Source organism: Hippopotamus amphibius, chromosome 16 (genome assembly GCF_030028045.1).
Source record: "Hippopotamus amphibius kiboko isolate mHipAmp2 chromosome 16, mHipAmp2.hap2, whole genome shotgun sequence".
Taxonomy (NCBI): Eukaryota; Metazoa; Chordata; class Mammalia; order Artiodactyla; family Hippopotamidae; genus Hippopotamus; species Hippopotamus amphibius.
Window position 1 is genome coordinate 60,930,901 of NC_080201.1, and position 14,396 is coordinate 60,945,296.

The window sequence follows — 14,396 nt, forward strand, 5'->3', positions numbered from 1 at the left end:
AACTTACAAGGGCAGGTGCAGAACATTCCATTTTTTAGCAAAACATCTTAAAGTTACATTGGATTATTAGGTCATCCTCTTTTTCTGTTTGTCTCAGTGCAGCAAGCATATTTCACAAAAGCAAAACAAGCATGGAGTTATTTTTAGCTGAGTGTAAGTTTCTAACTTTCCTCTTTAGTTACATTTGTTATGGCTTATTTACCATTAGAGTACTGTGCTTTAGCATTTATTAGTAATATATGCGTAGTAAATATGCGTAGTATTTTTATCTCTTCACATCTGAAACAGCCATGTGTTTTCTGTGAAGTGGTATGTGCTTTGGTGTCATAGTGCAAAAATACCCCTTCTTTCGGGGCTAACATAAGTTTGCACACTGTGAGTGTTTCAGCCATTGATTGTTTAAAGTAGGCTTCCCTAGGGGACTTCCCTGTGGCACAATGGTTAAGAATCCGCCTGCCAATGCAGGGAACATGGGTTCAAGCCCTGGTCCAGGAAGATCCCATGTGCTGCAGAGCAACTAAGCCCGCGAGCCACAACTACTGAAGCCCGAGCACCCCGACAAAGAGTAGCCCCTGCTCACCACAACTAGAGAGAAAGCCCGTGCAGAGCAACAAAGACCCAACAGAGCCAAAAATAAATAAATAAATCTTAAAAAAATAAAGTAGGCTTCCCTAAAATTAATTTGAATAACATGTAATCACCCTTTCTTTATTAAAGAATCTTATTCCTTTTGTGTTCCTAAAAATCAGAGATCATGGTTGCAACATATCTTAACTGTTCAAAATGTGTAGTACTTTTGGTATAATACTATGTTCTTCAATATGAAATATTTCTTTCCCAGCCATAATTAATAGAAGACACATGGTTTTTTATGTCTTGTAGATACTTCTCCAAAATGTGTGATCAAGGAATCAGCACCAAAAGAGAACGGTCATACAGGGGAAATACTGCAAACAGTGTTGTCGGAAAAACATGAAAGCTGTGACACCAAGGACTATGGCTACAGGCAAATCCAGAAAAACACACATGGCTTTGAGTATCAGTGGAAAAGTGACAAAAGAAGTGACAAAGGCATGCCCATCTCCCATGAAAACAGTCTCCCTGGTAGAAGAGCTCAACATGGTAGAAGAGATGAAGGAAACAGGCCTGTTGAAAACAGGCGTGGACTAAGCTTTCAGTCACATCTGGCTGAACTGCAGATGTTTCCAACTGAAGGGCAATTTTATGAGTATCCTCAAGTTGAGACATCTAACAGCAACAGTTCCTCAGTTTCAGTACTTGAAAGAATTCTTCCTAGTGTCCAAACCAATATTTCTAGTGAATCTGGGACTGATTTCTGGCATTCTTCATTACTCACACGAGACCAGAAATCACACACTAGGGGAAAACCTTACAAATGTGACGAGTATGACAAAGCAGTTAATCACGGCTCAGAGCTCACTAACCGTCAGGTAACCCACACGGATGTGAAAGCTTACAAATGTAGTGTATGTGGCAAAGCCTTTAATCAGAGCTCCCACCTCACTAGACATCAAAGAATCCATACAAGAGGGAAGCATCACAAGTGCGATGAGTGTGGTAAGGGCTTCAGTTACAGTTCACACCTTGTACGCCATCGCAGAATTCATACCGGCGAGAAACCGTACCAGTGTAATGAGTGCGACAAAGCCTTTAGTGTGTATTCGAGTCTTATTTACCATCAGGTCGTCCATACTAAAGAGAAACCTTACAAGTGTCATGAATGTGGCAAAGTCTTCAGTCAGAGTTCAAGCCTCACTAATCATCGCAGAATTCATACCGGAGAGAAACCGTACAAGTGTAATAAATGTGGCAAAGCCTTTAATCAGAGCTCACACCTCACTAGACATCAGGTCATGCACACTGGAGAGAAACCTTACAAATGTAATGAATGCGGCAAGGTCTTCACTCAAAACTCAAGCCTTGTAAGTCATCGGAGAATTCATACTGGGGAGAAACCCTACCAGTGTAATGAGTGCGGCAAAGCATTTGGTGTATATTCAAGTCTTACTTACCATCAGGTAACCCACACTAGAGAGAAGCCTTACAAGTGTAATGAATGTGGCAAGGTCTTCAGTCAGAGTTCAAGCCTTCCTAGTCACCGCAGAATTCATACCGGAGAGAAGCCGTACAAATGTAATCAGTGCGGCAAATCCTTTATTCATTGCTCAAACTTCAATAGACATAAGAAAATCCATACTGGAGAGAAACCTTATAAATGTAGTGAATGTGGCAAGTTCTTCACTCAAAACTCAAGCCTTGTAAGTCATCGGAGAATTCATGCTAGGGAGTAACCTGACCAATGTAATGAGTGCGACAGAATGTTTATTATGATAAGTTCAAGCATGAATTGACACCAGAGTCCATACTAAAGACAAATTACATCAATATGATGTATAGGACGGAGGACTTACACAGACCCCACAATCCGCTATACATCAGAATATACATCTTTGACGAAGCCACAAGAATGTAATGTGTGTATAAAGGTTCTTATCTGTAGATCAAAACTGTAGAACATCACGATTCCTACTGGAGAGCAACCTTACAAATGTAATGAATGTGGGGAAGGCTTTTATTAAACATTCATACTGTGATGTCATGAGAGGATTTATACTAGAGAGAAGCCAGACAAATTTACTGAATGTGGAAAGGCTTTTAAGCAACAGTGTCCCCTCAGGATTCACCAAAGAATTCATAATGGAGAGAAACCTTACACGTGTAATGAGTATCTTAAATTTCTTCATGACTTTTCACAACAGAATCCACATCAGAGCATTCACACGAGGAATAACTAAGTCTCAAGTTTAGCCTGAAATATTGCATACTGCAGAATAGTTAAAAGTCAAAATATGTTAAAACTTAGGTATATAGATAGAACCTGAGGATATTATACTATGGTTTCTAAATCTCTTCTTATAATTTAAAGTACTGTGGTTTTACATTTCACGTGTAAAGCTATGACCAATTTTGAGGTAATATTTGTACAGGTGTGAAGTTTTGGTGTAGATTCATTTTTTTTTTCCTAGTGTGGAAAACAAATTGATACGGTGTAATTTTTTCAAATTCTTCATTCAGTTTTCTTGGTACCTTTGTCAAAGCTCAGTTGGAAGTTCTCACGTGGGGCTGTTTCTGGGTTCTCTGTTTTGTTCCATTGGTCTGTATGTCTCACTCCACAAATATCACAGTCTTAATTCCTTTTTACCTTATTAGAAGTTAATGAGAGTGATTCCAACCAATGTATGCTTCAGATGTTTTAGCTGTTCTAGTTCCTTTGCCTTTCCACAATAAGTTTTAGAAAAATCTTGTTTGTGTCTACAAAATATCTTGATAGAAAATGCATTAAGCCTATCTATCAATTTGTGATCCTTTGACATCATTTCTATGTTATGCCTTCCAATAAATGGCTATAGTGTGTCTGTTTATTTGTCTGATCTTTGGTTTCTTTCATCAGTATTTTATAGATTTCAGCATCAAGATCCTGTCAGTGTTTTGTTTCACATATTTCTACTTTTTCTGTTTTGAATAATTGGACATGTTATTTTTAATTTGTTTCCATGTGTTAATTGCTGCTACATAGAAATACAATAGATTTTTGAATGTTGATCTTGTATCCTCAGAATTTACTAATCTTACTTATTCTAGAGATTATTTCAGATTCCTTGGACTTGTGTATATTCATTTCATTAGTTTCCTAATGCAGCTTGTCGACGAAAATTCAGTTATCCATCAAGAAGAAAAAAAAAAGGGAATTCTATTCCAGCCAAATTGAGGATTATAATCCGCGAAGCAGATTCTCAGAAAGCTCTGAGAACTGTTCCAGCTGTTAGAGTTCAAGGTACAGTCATATACCCTTTTGAGACAAAGGATTGTACATCAAAACGACATACTGCTATTTTACATAAAGTTCACCAAGGATACATAGTCCAGGTAGGTACATACAAATCGAGCAGCGAGTCACCATGACCCGCTACAGAGTTGGGAAAGAACGCTGCTCTTTTAAGAAGTAAATTGCTAGTGTCAGAAGAATGGAAGAAATTTTGACCTTTCCAGTTGGTTGGGCAGGCACTTCCCATCTTTGAGGAGCTGTGGTTAATGTGTGATGCAGATGCACACTGCACATTAGGGAGGGAGGGAGGAGGCCCAAACAAACAGAATTTTATGCTTAATTTTTTCTTGTCTTGCCTTAAAATATAAATTTTACTTCATCAGGGTGTAAGAAGTTACCACAGACTAGTTGGATTAAAACAATAAGATTATTCTCTTTCATTTCAGGTCAGACATCTCAAATGGGTATGTTAACAGAACTGTAACCCTGACCTTCCAGGGAGGAATTTGTTTCCTTGCACTTTCCAAATTCTGGAGACTGCTTATATGCTTTCCCACTTCTTCCATCTTCAAAGTCAGCCAGGTACCATCTTAATATCTTTTTTTAAAATAAATAAATTTATTTGTTTATCGGCTGCATTGCGTCTTCGTTGCTGCATGCGGGCTTTCTCTAGTAGTGGAGAGCCGTGGCTACTCTTCATTGTGTGCTCGGGCTTTTCATTGAGATGGCTTCTTTTGTTGCAGAGCAGGGGCTCTAGGCGTGTGTGCTTCAGTGGTTGCGGAGTGCAGGCTCAGTAGCTGTGGCTCTCGGGCTCTAGAGCACAGGCTCAGTAGTTGTGGTGCACAGGCTTAATTGCTCTGTGGCATGTGGGCTCTTCCCAGATCAGGGCTCAAACCCGTCCCCCGGAAATTGGCAGGTGGATTCTTAACCACTGTACCACCAGGTAAGCCCTTAATATCTTTTTGTCTCTGTCCTGCTTCCATCACAGCAACAACTTACTCCAACTGCATCTTTCTTACTCAGCCCCTTCTGATTATACCATGTTTATCAGATAATCCAGGATAATCTCTCATCTCAAGATCCTTAACACTTAAAGATTATAGTGGTGGGGATGTGGCTATCCTTTGGTGGCTGGGAGGTGATTATTCAACCCACCAAACAGTACCTTCTGCTGATGGATACACTATTGTATCTTCTTTCCAATTTGTGTCACTTTTATTCCCTTATTTCTTTGGCTGTAACTTCTAATTGCATGTCGACTCATAGTGGTTAAGACTGACATCCTTGTCCTATCCCCAGTCTCTGGGGGAAGCATTCAATTTTTAACCATTAAGAATGATGTTTGTTATAAGACTTTGAGTTTGTTCTCTCTTTTTTTAAAAAAAATATTTTTTATTTTTGGCTGCGTCAGGTCTCAGTTGTGGCGCGTGGGCTCTCTAGGTCATTAGTTGTGGCACCATGGGTTTAGCTGCCCTGTGGCATGTTGGATCTTAGTTCCCCAACCAGGGATCGAACCTGCGTCCCCTGCATTGGAAGGTGGGTTCTTAACCACTGGACCACCAGGAAAGTAAGTCCCTGCAGGTGTCCTTTATTAAGTTGAGGACATTTCCCTCTATTCCTGGTTCTGTGAAAGCTTATAATTGACTGTTGAAGATTGTGAAATGCTTTTTCTGCATCAGTTGATAGAATCCTGTGATTTTTCTACTGCAACCTGTTGCTGTTGTGATTTACAGTGATTTTTTTAATTATTAAAACAGCCTTCCATCCCTCAAACCCCATTTGGTCATGGTATATAGTTCTTTCTGTATATTGTTGATTTCTATCACTGATATTTTGTAACAATTTATGCATCTTTTAAATTTTTATTTATTTATTTTTGGCCATGTGGTGTTCAGGATCTTAATTCTTCAGCCAGGGATCGAACCCATGCCCCCTGCAATGGAAACTGCGTCTTAACCACTGGACTGCCAGGGAAGTCCCTGCATCTTTTTTAATGTGGGATTTAGTTGGTAGTTACTGTTTTCTTCTTCAAGTGTCTTTATTTTTGTTACCATGTTAATACTAGTTTCAGTAATTGAGTTGAAAAGTATTCCCTCATCCTCTATTTTCTGGAAGAAATTGTGTACAAATGGTGTTTTTCTTTTTTATACATTTGATAGAATTGTCTAGTGTCAGCAGCTGCGTCTAGCCATAAGTTTGGGAGGGGCTTTTTTTTTTTTTAGGTAAGAACACAGTGTGAGTACTACCACCGTAACAAATTTTTAAGTGTACAATACAGTGTATTTCATTATATGCATATAGTTGTACAGCAGATCGCTAAAAATTAATTGTGCAAAACTGGAATTTTTATACCCAATGAATAGCAGCTCCCCATTTTGTTGGGAATTGGCAGGCACCATTCTACTGTTTCTATGTACTTGACTATGTTAGATACCTTATAAGTGGTGTCATGCAGTAACAGTCCTGTGACTGGCCTATCTCATATAATATAATGTCCCCAAGTTTCATCCACATTGACACAAATGGCAGTTTCTTTTATAATGCTGAAATGTACATATATAACATACATTTCCACTCATCCATCGATGAACAATTCTGTTGTTTCTACCTCTTGGCTATCATGAATAATGCTGCAGTGAACATGGCACTGCAAACATTTCTTTGTAATCTTAATTTCACCTCTTTTGCATATACACCCAGAACTGGAATTTGTGGATTTTCTTTTCCCAGTATGTATTCTTGCCACCCTTGCTGAACATCAAGTAAATGCATGCGAGTATCTCTCCTCTGCATAGTTGCAGTCTTCCAGGGTCTGACAGAGAATTGTCAGTCCAGGTTCCCTCTAAAGTTAACTCTTAGGGAATCTGGCCTCTCACCCCTCCTATTCACCCCACCCTCATGTTCTCCTGGCCTCTCACCCCTCCTATTCACCCCACCCTCATGTTCTCCTTTCTCAGAACTGCTTGGAGGACAGGGCTTAGGACATCCCCTCTTCCTCCTTGTCTGGGACTGGTAATTAATTTCCAGACACCTAGGTGCAGATAGAGGGCAGCAAAGGACTAAAATTTGGTAAGTGAATTTGTGGGAGTTTTGTTGTTGTTATAACCTGTGTTTTAAGACTTCCTTGCAGCATCAAGTCTTCCCCTCCTCAGGGTCTAATGGTCCCCCCACATGTCAAAGATACAGAAAATTCATAAACACAAATGAACAAACCATCAGAAAATCTCTCAGAACCACTACGCCATTTCTTTCTGCCTCCCACTCTTTATCTATCATGTAAGGTCATTTTTAATGATCAATGATGGGGTGAGCTGTTTCACTGAACACTTCTGACACCAACCATACGAGGGTTTTCCCCACACCAGCCAGTTCTCCAGCTCTTTTGACATCAACTGGGTGTCCTGCAATTCAATTCCGACACCAACTACCTGTAGTTAGTACAGACCCCAAAGGATTAAGTACTCAGTTGCACAGCACTGCCCCCACTTCAGATGCCAGTCACAAGTCTTGGGCCTCCCATGCTTCTGACCTACTGGCTGTAAATGGCTACAAATTCTAGTATATTCTTTATTTATTTATTTATTTATTTATTTATTTTATTTTATTTATTTTGGCTGTGCCGGGTCTTAGTTGGATCTTCGTTGCAGCATGCATGTGGGATCTAGTTCCCCAGCCACGGATTGAACCCGGGCCCCCTGCATTGGGAGCATGGAGTCTTACCTACTGGACCACCAGAAAAGTCCCTCTAGTATATTCTTGAGTAGAAGTGATGTTCAGAGATCAATTCTCAATTTATTCCTGACCTTAACAGAAATGCTTGTTAACATTTGACCATCAACATAAAGTTCTATATTCATTGTTGGTGGATACTATAGATAAAATTAATTTCCCTCCTGATCCTATGTGCTGGGTATATATTTTATTTTAAATTTTATGAAGTATAGTTAATTTACAATGTTGTGTTGTAGATTTCTATTTTATTATAAATGTAACTGAGTGTTGAAATGTTTCAAGTGCTTCTCTGAAGCTATTAGCATAATGGAGGTAGATGTTCTTATTGTTCACACCATAGCAGGTGTGTAATACCATGCATATTAAAAAAATCACGTATTACTAGAATAACATCTACTCAGTCACATTGTGTATTTTAATGATCCATTTTGCATCAAACTTCAGAAGTCAAACTGTTTTCATTTTGATGTCTTAACATGAGGGATGTAATAGCAATATTACACATTTTCATATCTTTTCTTCTGTACTGAAAAAAGTTTGTAAATGAAGAGAACTGCCAATACCGGGCAAATGTGGGAAATTTTCCTATAAAGCTGTCAGTCTGGTTGAGTATTTCAAAGTTTTGATATTATTTGTATTTTTCTCATTTCTAATTCTTAATTCAGTTCTAGTGATCTGTATTTGTGGAAATTATTCTCAGTTTTCAAATTAATTAATATAAAGTTATTTGTAGTAATCTCTACAGGTTTGGAAAATATCAGTAGTTGTCTACTATGATTAGTATTCTTTGTGTGTCTTTGCACATTTTAAAGCCCATATTTCAAAAGAACATTTTGTTATATTCAATATAATTTTCATTTCTGCCTTTTTTGTTGGGTTTACACTATACCTTTTTTTTAAAGTCTTGAATTGGAATTGTAGGGCATGGATTGTCTGGTGAACTTCTAATATGTGAATTTGCAGCTACCTTATTTCCTTTAAATACTTATTTTCATTAAATAAATATCACAAGGTTGATACAAGAATTTTCTTATCTTTTCATATACATAAATTCTGATTATCTAAACAAATAGTGACTATCTTTAAGGTTTTCAATATTTTAAAATTTCTGAATGTACAGTTTTCCCAATGGTATTTGATGGATGATAAAATGTCTTATTAAAAAATTCTTTTTAGTTTTTGGAACTTCGTGGTCAAGTGCTGAAAAATGTCCTTTATATGTTTATATTTTTTGACACAAGTTTGAATATGTTGTCCATTTGTTGAAACTCTAAATTTTTTGGGTCCTCAAATCTAGCAATCACAAATCAGGGTATATTCTAATCTTTCTGTGTGATCGGGGAATTGTCCATTTCCCCCACTTTCTGATTCTCTTTTGTTCCCTTGGATCTTTTCCCAAAGAAAGATCCACGTAAACAAAAAGGTCATTCTCCCTCACCTTCCTCCTCTGCTGTTCTAGAAATAGTGACAATTCCACCATAGGTATATTTCCTCAATAGAGGACATGGAGGTCCAAACTGACTCCTGTCTTACCTCAAACTAATTGAGATATCACTTCATACAAAATATTTCAGCCTCTAAATATCCCAATACCCAGTTGATATTTTTACTTGTCGATTTCCTGTCTTGAAAACTTTCTACAATAAGATACCACCTCACGTCCATTAGGATGGCTACTATTATTAAAAAAACAAAAACCAGAAAATAACAAGTGTTGGCATGGATGTAGTGAAACTAAACCTTATTCATTGCTGGATTGGATTGTGAAATGGTGCAGCTAATTTGAAAAACACACAGCAGTTCCTCAAAAAGTTAAACCTAGAATTAACATATGATCCCCAAATTCTATTTCTGGGTATATACCCCAAAGAACTAAAAGAACACTCAAAAGAGAAATTTGTACAAGCATGTTCATAGCAACATTATTTACAGTAGCCAAAAGGTGGACGCAGCCAAGTGTCCACTGACAAAGAGACACAAGATGTGGTCAACAATAAAATGTTATTCAGCCTTAAAAAGGATAATCTGATATATGCTACAACATGGATGAAATTTGAGGATCTTATTATGCTTGTGAAATAAGCTAAACACTAAAAGGCAAATACTGTATGATTCCACTTCTACGAGGTACCTAGAGCAGTCAAATTCGTAGAGACTGAGAGTTGAATGGTGGTTGCCAGGGGCAAGGGAGAGCAGAATAGGGAGTAATTGTTTATTGTGTACAGAGTTACAGTTTGCTAGACAAAGAGAATCATGCCAGATGGATGGTAGTGACAGTTGCACAACAATATCAATGTAATTAATGTGCACTTAAAAATAGTTAAAATGTTAGATTTTATGTGTAGTTCATCACAACTAAAAATATTTTTTAGAAAATCTCAAGACATGTGTGTTTACTTTGTTACCTTGTCTTCATCATTCAGCTAATTTTTTCCAGAAAATACAGAAAAAACATGGCAATCTCTCCCCAACCACAAACAATTCAAATGACGAGATCTCTTCTTAGGTTATTTATTTTGTGTGTGTGTTAATTAGACCTTTTATTTTTATTTTTTTATTTTTGCTTTTTTTTAATTTAATTTTTACCTTATATTGGAGTGTAGTTGATTTACAGTGTTGTGTTAGTTTCAGGTGTACAGCAAAGGATTCAGTTATACATGTATCCATTCTTTTTCAGATTGTTTTTCCATATAGGTTATTATGGAATATTGAGTAGAGTTCCCTGTGCTATATACAGTAGGTCCTTGTTGAGTAGTTTATATATAGTAATGTGTATACGTTAATCCCAAACTCCTAATTTATCTCTCCTCCCCACATTTCCCCTTTAGTAACCATAAGTTTATTTTTTGAAGTCTGTGGGTCAGTTTCTGTTTTGTAAATAAGTTCACATGTATCATTTTTTTTAGATTCCACATATAAGTGCTATCATGATATTTGTATTTCTCTGACTTACTTCACTTAGTAGGATAATCTCTAGGTCCATCCATGTTGCTGCAAATGGCATTATTTCATTCTTTTTTATGCCTGAGTAATAGTCCATTATATATATATATATGTGGTATGTGTCTATATATATATATATATATATATATACACCACATCTTTATCCATTCCTCTGTCAATGGACATTTAGGTTGCTTCCATGACTATTGTAAATAGTGCCACAGTGAACATTGGGGTGCATGTGTCTTTTCAAATGATGGTTTTCTCTGGATATATGCCCAGGAGTGGGATTGCTGGATCATATGGTAGTTCTGTTTTTAGTTATTTAAGGAACCTTCATACTGCTCTCCATAGTGATTGCACAACTAATATATTTTAAATTCTGAAGACAGTCTATTGCTCACCACTGTCTGTGATGTGACTGCTAATTGTGGGGCTGAACTCAGCAAAAACAATCAATAAAGGACTTTATGTTGTGAATACACATAGAAAATTTAGAGTTTTCTGACCAGACTAGGGACTTGGGTATTCCTTCTGCAGCAGGCAGAGCAGAGCCTGGATACATGGGTGTCTGGACTCATGAGAAGGAAGGGGCTGACAGTGGGGAAGCATGAACGCATTAGCGCAGAGATATTAATCAGCCACCAGCCGGGATTATTGAAAATCGCTATGTAAGTTGCAAAAGTGCTGCAGAGGATGTGGAAAGATAGAAAGGTGCTCACCAAGGCAAGGATTCTTTGGGAAGCTCTGGTCTCAGGACAGGATCTGGTTGAATGGTTGGTCCTGTGAATATGTCGGGCTTGCTGGTTGTGTCTGTACAGGATGAAAACCATGTATCCACTGGTCAAGATCATGAGTCCCAAAGACAAAGTACTAGGAGGGTTTAAAGAAGCTGCCAAGAGTTTGGATGTCTTTTTGTCAAGAAGAGTACTAGAGCAGTATCCCAAATCTTTCTGCTTTGTGATGTTTGTGGTGTGCCATTTACCAGACACATATTTGAAAACAACTATATTTACAAGCAAGTGCAAAATCCAGCTCAGGTAAATAGAGAAGCCAGTGTACCTGGGAGCTTTTACTTTAAGATTTGTCCATGTGGAGTTTCTGGGGCTGATCATGATGGCCTGTAAGATACTTAAGAGACAGGTGGTGCTGAAGGACACACCCGTGGCCACTCTGTGAACATAGAAAACAAGTTTGCATCCAGAGTCACTGAGGAAATGTTTCAGCCCAAAGGCTGCCATTGTGTGGGGAAGTGCATTAGAAAGGAGTACCAAGGTATTGGCAAAAATCAGGTGCCTGAGAATCAAATCTAGGGATTTCAACCTGTATGCCCTGAGGTGAATAATGACATTCTGATAAAGAAAAGAGAAATTCCCCAAGATTCCAACTACAGTCTGTGATAAGGAGATAACCCCTATTGCCAAATCCCTGGAGGCCATTCTTCCACCTCCTAGAGTTAGATGGAATATGTGAGTTGTGTTACCGGTGACATGACAATTGAAATTCACTATTCTTCATTCAGAAACACTCATATTTTCCATTAACAAGTGGTTGCATAAGTGGTATTGTTTTGTATGTAACAACACTGCATCTTCAACTCTGAGATAAGTACTGTTGTTGTCATTTTCCAGACGAGGAGACCCTAAGTACAGATTGTGAGAACCATCCTGACACATCCCCCGAGGTGGCAGCATCAGAAAGTGAGCCTTTCTAGCTGCAGACAAGCCTCTTCACCACGATCCTATATAAAGAAAGGTAGTCAGTTTTACTCTTCATGTCTTCAACATCCATACTTTTTTTTTTTTTTACTGATGTCCTTTGCCATTCTTAAATGGTTTTATCTTCATTAATAATTGTGATGGTGGCAATTTTATAATTGTCTATATGTTTATTTTATAGGCCAATGTTACCTATGAATAAATATTTAAAATGCAAATAAGATGATAATACACCAACTACCATAAAATCCTATAAGAAAGTTTATCCCAGACCAAGCGTTGGGTTTATAGGGGCAAGAATGGCTTGATATGAAGATGTTAATAGAGGTGCATTTGACCTTATCCCAAGAACAAGCATAAAATGAGAGCAACCACCAAAATCTTCCTACTCTAGTATGATGCGCTGATCTCTGGGCTTTGAAACATGCATGAGACAAAACACTGTAAAATAGAGACTGTTATTGTTGATTACATAGGATGTAATTGAAATGAAACTCTATGAGGAACAATGTAATAATTATTGAAATAGACTCAAATATAAGTGTTCCAAAGGACATCCAGAAGGCATGGAAACAAGTGCAATGAACAAGTTTAACTAGTAGGTTTGGTGTGAGCTTATGGTTGACATTTAAACATTCTTAACAGAGAAATATCACAAAATACATCTGAAGCTGCACTGTCAAGTCCCAGGTCGTTTTGGTCTGAAACCCATAAACATAATGTTAATTTTTTTCTGAAATGGTTATTGCTTAATTTCTGTTTTTGGGGGGGGGGGTGCGGTGGGAGGGTAAGTGTGATCTCTTCCTTTATTGTCCACAAGGAAGAAAGCTACAGTGGATGATGAATATTTGCTGATACCGTCCACTTACTCTAAGAGCAAAGGGGATAAACATCCACGCGGAACTGAGTTTACCTTCCTGACACAGACTAGGCGCTTAGATGCGTCTTGAGAAAACCCAGAGAGGAAAGCTCTGTGGTCGCCCCCTTGAAAGCAGGGGAGGAGCCCACCCAAAGGCAGGAGGACAGAGGTCTGTGCGTAGTAAACTGAACTAGGACACCAAGGAACTGAACTAGGACTCTCCCTTCCTCTGGAACCGTGACTCTGGACCAGGCAGTGGTCCTTAGCGACCCTGGAAAGTAGGGGGTGGTTGGGCCCATTAACCAAGAGAATTTGCGCCAGACAGTGGCAGTCACGTGCTTTGAAATCCCCTCTGAGTTGCCGGCTAGAAAACAGAAGGGTCAGCGTAGGAGTAACTGGAACAGGTTAGGAAGGCACTTTGCAGAAGCTTGGCCTCTACAGAGGCTTGGCCGAGAGAGGGGAGGGGTGGGGAGAGGCGAGGAGAGCCGGATAGCCACAGTGAAGGGAGCGTGTGCCCTGGGAGGGGGGGGGAGAGGAGAGGAAAAAGAAGGGGAGAGAGGGAAAAGCAGAGGAGAGGAGTGATTGAGAGATGGGAGAGGAGGGCAAAAAGGAGGAGAGGATAGAGAAGGTTTGGGAGGAGAAAGTGGAGAGGAGAGGAAAGAGGATGGGGGGAGGGGAGGGGACAGGAGTGGAGGGATGGGGCGGGTTGGGCTTGGAGGCCGAACTCCCTCTCGCCTCCCTCTCGCCTCCCTCTCGGCCCAGCCAGCCCAGGAGCGAAGCAGATAAAAGGCCTGCATCACCCTTACCAGTGGCTATTGGCTGCAGGGCCACCTAAGCCCAGCATCCCCCAGGCAGAGGAAGGCTGCCAGCACCTGCCCCATCTTTGCCTAATTTAAAGAGGAATAATAGTTTCACCATAATCAGAGCACAGGGACTTTTTTGATTTGTCATGTTTTTTGTTTGTTTTTAAACCCAGGTGGAGATAAAAGTACTGCATCCATTTTAAGCAGATAACCTGTCCAGCTTAAGAGGGAAAAAGAATATAGTTATATTGTAGTGTCAAAGAAAAAGTAATCAACAGTAAATATAAGAAAGAAGTGGAGAATTTTATACCAGCCAAGTTGAGGATTATCACCCAGGAGACAGCCCCTCAGAGAACTCTGGGAACTGAAGAGTAAAGGCGGAGGCCAGGATATGTGTCCGTCTGGGGAAGGGGCGACCTGCAGTCAGGCACACATCTTGGTAGAAGGTTTCTGCTGATCAAAAGAAAGAGACATCTCAGTTAATGGTTTTCGTG

General features: G+C 39.1%; 1 pseudogene; it reads left to right on the forward strand.

Moving 5' to 3' along the window:
• LOC130838443 (zinc finger protein 665-like) overlaps positions 1–14,396 on the forward strand; it is a 73,575-nt pseudogene that overhangs the window by 17,119 nt on the left and 42,060 nt on the right.